This window comes from Pezoporus flaviventris, unplaced genomic scaffold, assembly GCF_033815535.1.
Source record: "Pezoporus flaviventris isolate CSIRO_AGI_PZ_B2104156 unplaced genomic scaffold, CSIRO_AGI_Pfla_v1 ptg000213l, whole genome shotgun sequence".
NCBI lineage: Eukaryota > Metazoa > Chordata > Aves > Psittaciformes > Psittacidae > Pezoporus > Pezoporus flaviventris.
In genome coordinates this window covers 3,446,600-3,454,563 of record NW_026892761.1, presented here as the reverse complement: position 1 = coordinate 3,454,563, position 7,964 = coordinate 3,446,600, and positions in this window count along the sequence as shown.

Sequence of the window (7,964 nt, the reverse complement as noted above, 5' to 3'; positions counted from 1 at the left end):
TAGGAAGTGCTTCATAGAACCGCTGGATCCTAAATCCAGCTCTGCCCTGGGCAGATGGGAGGTTGTGAGACCCACCACTGCCGTCACGGGTCTGCAGCCCCACTGGGAAGGCTTTGAAGTGCTCAGGCATGAATTCCCATTGCATTCCTCAGTGCTGTAAACTGGGAAAGGATTGCAGCTGGGAGCAGAGCCAGCAGCAGCCGCTTGGGCTCCCTATGATGCTCAGTGGTGCCGGATCAGCCCTGCCCACCTTGGTGCTTCCCTCTCCTTAAGGCTGCTGGGATTCTGGGACCCAGGGCTCTGGCTGGGACATCCCAGGAAGGTGACATCCAGTCCGGGGCTCATGCCAGCTTGTGTTTCATGGAGGCAGGACTGGGCTTGGATGTGGTGGGAGCGGAGGGCGAGGGAGCAGCACGGGATCTCAGTGCTGGATCTGGATCCCTGCTGCAGTGACTCAGTGCTGCGGGCAGAGCCCGGCACATCAGGATTTGGGGCCGGGGTGTGAGCAGCAGCTTTGCCTCTTGTGCATGGCTGCGGTGCTGCCAAGGTTGGGGCTCACTCTTCTTCTGCTCAGAGCCCCCAGATCAGTGGGATCTGTGACCTGCTGGGCTCTGACCAGAGGAGAAAAGCTTTTGCTGTGTTTGGTGCTTGTGGAGATGCCAGCATCCATCCCTGCCTGCTGGGATTACTACTCTGCAGCCAACCTGGCGAGCACTTTGGGCCTCCAGTCTGCACGCACACACATGGTTATGAGATGCTGCATGAGCATCACTCTCAGTGCATCTGTTCCCAGGATTCAGCCTTTTGCAACACAGAGCAACCCCACAGAGAGCCTGGGCAACCCAAGGGGTGCAGCTCCGCTCCCTTCTCACCCAGACTGGCCAAGATGTGGAGCCACAGCCCCCCACTCCTCCACCCCGCTTGAGAAGATTTACTGGGGGACATTATTGATGAAGACCAGACCACAGAGTCCCTCAGTGTGGAGCTCGCTCCCCCAGACAGGGATTTCATTTACAGCCCTGAGCCCTTTCCAGAGCTGTCACTGTAATATACACCCTGCGGTGCCAGATGCGGCCCCGCGGTGGGACAGGCTGTATTTCAAAGTGATGGGTGCCCTCTGCAAACAGAGCCCCAGGGTCGGGGACCAAAGGCAAACTCCTCATCCAGTCCCTAGACCTGATGGGGTTGGAAAGCCCAAGCCCCTGGGGGCAGTGCAATTGCTGATGGCTGTGGCTTTGCTTACCTGCTCTCAGCATCCCCTGATGCTCAGCTCAGGGTAGGACAAGGGATCCAGGTCACGGTGCAGGTCTCTGGCACGCTGGCTCTCACACACAGGGCTGGGGCAGCAGCCAGAATCACCTGGGTACCAATGGCATCACTCAGGGTGGGATGCTCCTGACTGCAGCTGGGGAAAGGAAAACAAGCAGAGAGGTTGTTATCCCATATGAGGGGGGTTGGGAAAGGCTGGACAGGACAGCACAGCCATGCCCCATCCCCTGGTCCCAGGGGATTTATAGCCTCTCCTTAGCATCCCCAGAGCTGTTCGAGCAAGCCACAGCGCATCCCCACACTCAGCATTGCTTCCTTTCAGAAGAATAAAGCAGCTCATTAGCCAAATGAGCTTAACTTGTTAAATATAATCATAGAAAGAAGTTAAAAATGGCAGGACTCTGAAGTTCTGACACTGTTGGATCAGAGGAGCTTTAATGGATTTACAACCAGATATTTCCCCATCAGCAGCGCTGGAGTTGTTCAGCTCCAGGCTGGATTTATGTAATATACCTTCCACTGGGCGACTGCCAGGCAGGGCTGCTTTGAAGAGCCAAAGTTTCTTTTCTTGGCTCCCCTGCGATGCTCCTGCTCTAATTTTAGGTATAAATTGAATTTATGCTTGGAAAAGCTGCCTGATCACTCGTGGAAAATCTGCGGTGCCAGGAGTATTGCACAGGGCAGCACGAGGCTGATCCGCTTTGCTGATGTACTGTGTGCTCGGCAGGCTGGAGAGGGGTTTATTTGTGTGCTGGAGCCTTTTGCTTTGGGTGGGCATTCGTTTATTTATATGGCTTTACATGGCACAGGCTGTACTAAAGTGGAGCCCAGCCCTTGCTCTGCTCTCCCGCACACTGGTTTTGTGTGTGTGGGTGTTGGATAGGGGCTGGCAGGCTGCAAAACTCCCCCCCTGCCCCTCAACGGGTGAGACAGGAGGAGCAGCTTTGGCTCTTACCTCGCCAGGGAGAAGGATTTGGTGCCTTCCTCCACCTCACACAACCCGAAAAGCCTCCCCAAAGCAGGGCAGCCGCTCCGTGCTGCTCTGCCAGCTTAGGGCAGGTTTGCAGTAAGCCCTTGATGCAGACACCTTGCCCCAGGGTCGCCTTTGCTGGCCTTAGGATGGGGCACCCTTATCCTGATGCTCTGGGGCTTTGCTGGTGACCAGTGCTGGTCACAGCCCCTCAACAAGCCAAACAGGACCAGCAGCAGCAGCAGGTTGATGCTGCCCCTGCTCACGTGTGTGCAGACGTGCCCCGGTGTAGGGAAAGGAGAACAAGAGTGAATCCTTCAAGACGAAGCTCAGGCCTCAAGTCCCAGCCTGCACACCTCTTTACTGCAGCCCTATAAAGTCTGTGTTGCCATAATACAGCACAGCCCCGGCTATCACAAAACCAGCAGCTCCATTTCCCTGCCACCCCAGCCTGCTAAAGGCAGCTTCTGCCTCTCTAACCGCAGTCACAAAACAATGGAGATCTTCTTCCGCTGCCATATTTCTGCTTGAAAGCCCTTAGCTGGGGAGGTTTCCCAGTGTCCGATGGGGACAGGGACATCCCTCTTCCTGCCAGAGACTCTTTGCTGCCCTGGGCTTGCAGGGTGACTAAAGGAGAAGACGGTCCTCTGTAATACCTGAATATTCCCAGGAGCGGGACTTTGGCTTTTATATAGCGGGGTGAGCACTTAAAGGATCTCTTCTTGCACTCTCCCCAGCTAGGAGGAAGGCTTTGTCCCGCTCCCAGATCAGGTCTAGCAGTAAATACTTGTCCTGTTCCCTACGCAAGAAGGAATGCCATTTGGACCCACCAGCCATGCCCTGATGCTCCCCGGAGCATGGTGGGGCTTTGGCTGTGTCTGTGAGCAGATCTGTGTGCCCGCATTGAGGATCTGGGAGATGATTAAAAGTAGCCACCTATCTGCCTGTGCATCTCGGGGTAACCACAGCTCCTACAAACATCACTTCATTAACACTTCAAAATGCTCTGGGAAGCGGGTAATGAAGCACTATCGCGTTTTTCAGGTGTTTTAATTGGGAAGCGGTGAGGCTCAGGGAATAGCTCAAGGCCCCATCGGCAGCGGAGGCGCGTGGCTGCTGCCTCCACCCAGCCCGGTCCCACCACCTCCCCTGTCCCCAGAGCCCTCAGATGGGCAGAGCAGGTGGTAAATACCCTGGGAAGCTCTGAGCGACGGAGATACCACCCCACGCTTCCCTTGGGATCCCGTTATGCTGCACATGGAGTCATGGAACGGTTTGGGTTGGAAAGGACCTTATGGCCATCTTGTTCCAACCCCCTGCCATGGGCAGGGATGCCTCACACTAGACCATGTCACCCAAGGCTCTGTCCAACCTGGCCTTGAACACTGCCAGGGATGGAGCATTACCACTTCTTTGGGTTCCAGCACCTCACCACTCTCACAGTAAAGAACTTCCTTATATACAACCTGAACTTCTGCTGTCTCAGTCTGAACCCATCACCCCTTGTCCTGTCCCTGATGAAGAGTCCCTCTACAGCATCCTTGTAGCCCCTTCAGACCCCGGAAACTGCTCTGAGGCCACCTCACAGCCTTCTCTTCTCCAGGCTGAACAGCCCCAATGTTCTCAGCCTGTCTTCATACATGGTACCTAAAGAGCATCTCAATCTCACCGTCTTCCCCTCCACGGCAGAAGAGCTCAATAGCAGCACATCTTGGAGCTCATGCTGCTTCTGACAAATGGAGAGTCCATCATCCCTGGTCCTGCATGGGCAACAAGTCTTGTGCGGGCTAAGGGGCATGAAGATACATCATAACTACACTCACATAAACTGGTCCCTCTGCTCCTGCGGTAAGGTGTGTGTGGGCATCCTGAGCGAAGCTAATGGCCATGCAAATGACACGAATACACCTCTCTCCCCTGGATATGGTGCAGGTGATGAAGTCTTTCAACCGAATCAGCTTTTCTCTTCAGCACCATTTAAAAAAGGGGCAATGTGCCAGGAAGTTCTGCAAAACCATCCCGAGTGCTTGGGCTCCACTGGTTGAACCAGGTCAGCAGGATGGGGGTAGGACAACCTGTAGCGCTTCTCCATGGGAGCTCACAGGACCTTGGGGTGCTGCATCTGGCCCTATCCTCATGGCCAGGGCAGTTTAAAGCCTCTGGTGGTGCAGGTTCTAAAGCTGAACTGAGTGGCTGGGACCCCCTGCCAACGGGATGCCCCAGTGGGGACGCCCCAGCTTTCAGGCAGCTGCAAAACCACATCAGGCTTTTATCCACTGATGTAAGGCTGAAGCCTTGGTGGTCAGTAAAGATTTATCTTTTATTATAAAAGCAGGAGGTGCAGGAAAGGCTCCACATACTTGGAAGATGTGGGGCAACATCGTTGTGTTTGCTATTATTGTGCAAAACAAACCCCACTGCGCACAGGACACCTGCATGGGCCATGGTCCCCTTGGCACTGGTGGCTGCAAGCTGCTAGGACCACGATGGTGCCAGGTTTGGGGTGAGAGGAGGTTGGGGTCTGCAAAGGGCCCTTTCATTCAAGGATCTGCTCCACATGTGCCATGCTCGCTGCTCCAGCCTTGGGAATGTATTCCTGCTCTGGGTTTTCCCATACATCCCACATAGCTCTTCTACAGCAGTGATGGAGCACATCTCCAGGTGCTGCTTCTCTGCTTTCAAGGTTTGTTTTGGGCAATTTGAACAATGACAGGGTTTCAGGTGTCGTGCAGGTGGGGCCTCCGCAGGTCAAGAACAAGCAGGGCAGGAGGTGTGGATGCTTTCTCTTCCCAGCTTCAGCATCTGCTCTTGGTGAGGTTTAGGAGCCAGGTTCCCATCGTTGAGGTGGTACAGGGATGTGCTCATGATGCTGAGCAGCTGGAACAAATGAGCTGCCTCCAAAAGCCCTGGTGAAGCTTTGACTAAAGATGCCAAGGACTAATTCCATCAAATCTTTGTCCTTTGGGAATTCTTGCAGCTTATGTCGAAACGGGGGGGGGGGGGGGGGGAGCTCTCACTTACCTCCTACTTCTGGAGAGGGAAAGTGCCCAAAGCCTCTAATTTGGAAGCAAAACTTCCCAATGTGGCTTTGCCTTGCTCACAGCCACACATCCTTCCAGCCAGCTGCAGGCACATCTGCCAAGCAGAGCGAGTCCACTGCTGAGCACATCCCCTAACACATCGCATACTTGCAGGCTAGCCAGGACATGTGCACCCTCTCACCGCTCCCGAGCGGATCCAGGGCAAAGCTCAGCGGGAGATGCCATATTTGGGAAATATCTGCTTCTTCCACAGGACCACGCTTCCAAACCTCACTGCACAGAGCGCTGCCGGCTTCATCCTGCATCTCATCCACACCAAGCAGTGATTTGACCCTGCTCTGCCCTGGCTTCAGCCCTGCTGCAGTATCACGGAGGGGTCCTCTCTTACCAGCTCAGCTCCCATTGTGCTGTCCAACAAGTGGGATGGCCACGGTCAGGCATTGTTAGGGGATGAGGCATCTCTGCTTGTCCCAGATGCTTGGTGACACACTGACGTCGAGGACACTTTGCTGCCCAAGATGGATGGAAGTGTCCCATGTCCTCCGCTAAAGCTATGGGAGGATCTGTGATCAACTCCCCTGCAAGTGCTTTCAGGGCATTCCCTATCATGGGACTGTCCTAGCAGAAGGGACAAGGAGCAGGTGATGGGCATGGCTCAACCCACAGCAACAAAATCCCTTTGTGGACACAGCTCCCCCCCTGCAGCAATCCCACCATCACTTCCTCCGACCTGGATTTAAAGTAGGGAAGAGGGATCACAGATCCCAGTAGCATCACACCTCTGGGGTGTGTGTGAGCCCCAGCAAGCTCCAGCATTGCTGAATACCTGTACTGCCTGCAGGAGCACATCCGCATGCCCAGGAGGGCACCAGCAGGGTGTCCCATGCGGAATACAATGGGGACAGAAAGCCACCTCACCCAGCTATCAGGGGTCACTGCAACCCAGCTCCCAGATGCCACAGAGGGAAAAAGGGAGCAAATTTCTCATCCCTGGCAACAGGGATGCGGGCAACACAACCAACCTCGAGGTGCGCGGTGCTGCCTGCCTGGGACAGCCACTGCTGCCAGCCCCTGTGTTCCCACCGTGCATCCCAAAGCATCCACAGACCCGGCTCTGCTCACACCACGGCTGTCTCAACACAGATGCTTGCTCTGAGCAAGCTTTGATGTTTTCTGCCTCTGGTCCCTGCTCCGTACATGCAAATGCAGCCGGACTCCCTGGTACTCACATAGCCCCTGACACCCACAAGCTGCTCTGACCCTCGCGTAGCTCTTGCTCTTTGCCTGAGCTAGAACTGGATGCTTTCTTCGCATTTCAGACTCAGGTGATCTCCCATTGCCTTTCACGCTCAAGTAGAAAATGCCGGAGGAAAAGAGGAGAGGACAGCCCCAGGGTCCCAGCTGGGCAGCAGCCACACTGCTCAGCTGCTCTCCCATCCAACCCCGCACACCCATAGAAGCAGAGCTGCCGCTTTGCAACAAGCCATCCACCCCCCGACTGCTGGGGAAGTACAGATTTCCTCCTCAACCTCCGAGAGGGGATGGAAAAGCAAGGAGGAAACCAGTGACACAGCAGCCTCAGCCCATCAGATGGGAGCTGGACCGGGCTCCGGCTGCCAGCGCTAAGTGACAGCTCGCCCCGGCGGGTGGATTTTGGACAATTCTCCCTGCGAGGCTCCCGCCAGCTCCCTCCCCAGCTCTGTAACAGTGCCCGGGATGCCAGGGGACAGATAGCAATCAGCGCAGGCACAATACTCACAACGGGGGACTGCGTCTGTGTTTCTCCCTCGGCTCCTCTGGCTCGGTTAAGTGGTGATCAAGAGACGGTCATCTGGGACACGGGAGACAGGAGTGAGCAGTGTGGGTGAACTCGCACACACAATAAGCCATAATTTTTCTTTGCAGTCTGACTGGCTCTACTGGTTTGCTTTTCTTTGCCCCAGCAGCAGAAAGGAGGCTCAGCTTAACTAAAGCTGCCCAACAGGTTCTGCTATAATACAACAAAGTGGCAAGACCAGTATGGTGTGAACCCAGATAGAGATTTGATTGTTTTCCCATAATTACAGCTCAACCCGTGCTCTTGGTTGAAGTCAATCACATCAGCAAACAGACCCTTTTAAATCATTCATTCACCATTAAGATGAGAATTTTTTCGTTTTATGCAACTTGGTTCTGTCAGAGAGGAAGAGAAAAATCAAATGTGACGGCAGCAGCATCCTACTAAATCACAGCAGCACGGCCCAGGGCACACAAGAGCTTGGGAGAGGGGAAGGAAGCTGACACAAACAGCTACTTGACAGTGCAGGATGAAAGCCTGCGGTCCTGGAATGTCTCTTGGGGGTGCTTTGCAGTGGTGGGGGATGCTTTGGGGACCAGTAGGGAAAGGCTGGGTGACTTGTGCTGATCCTGGCCAGCAGCCCTGGCTTAGCCCGGGATTGCCTCCCAGCTCCAGCTGCTGACACAAGCAGCTTCCACCCGGAACCGTGGGCTGGTGGAGCTGAAGGCAACATGGACAAGTCCTGAGCCTTTGAAGTGCAGCTCTTTCAGCATCCCCCTGGAAATTGCTGGGCATGGATTCCCCTGCCCAGGCTGGGCAGGACCAGCCTTCCCCCGCATGCAGGGGCTGTGAAAGCAAGAGATGCATTCACTCACCATCAGCTCAGCACCGATAGAAAGCAATAAAT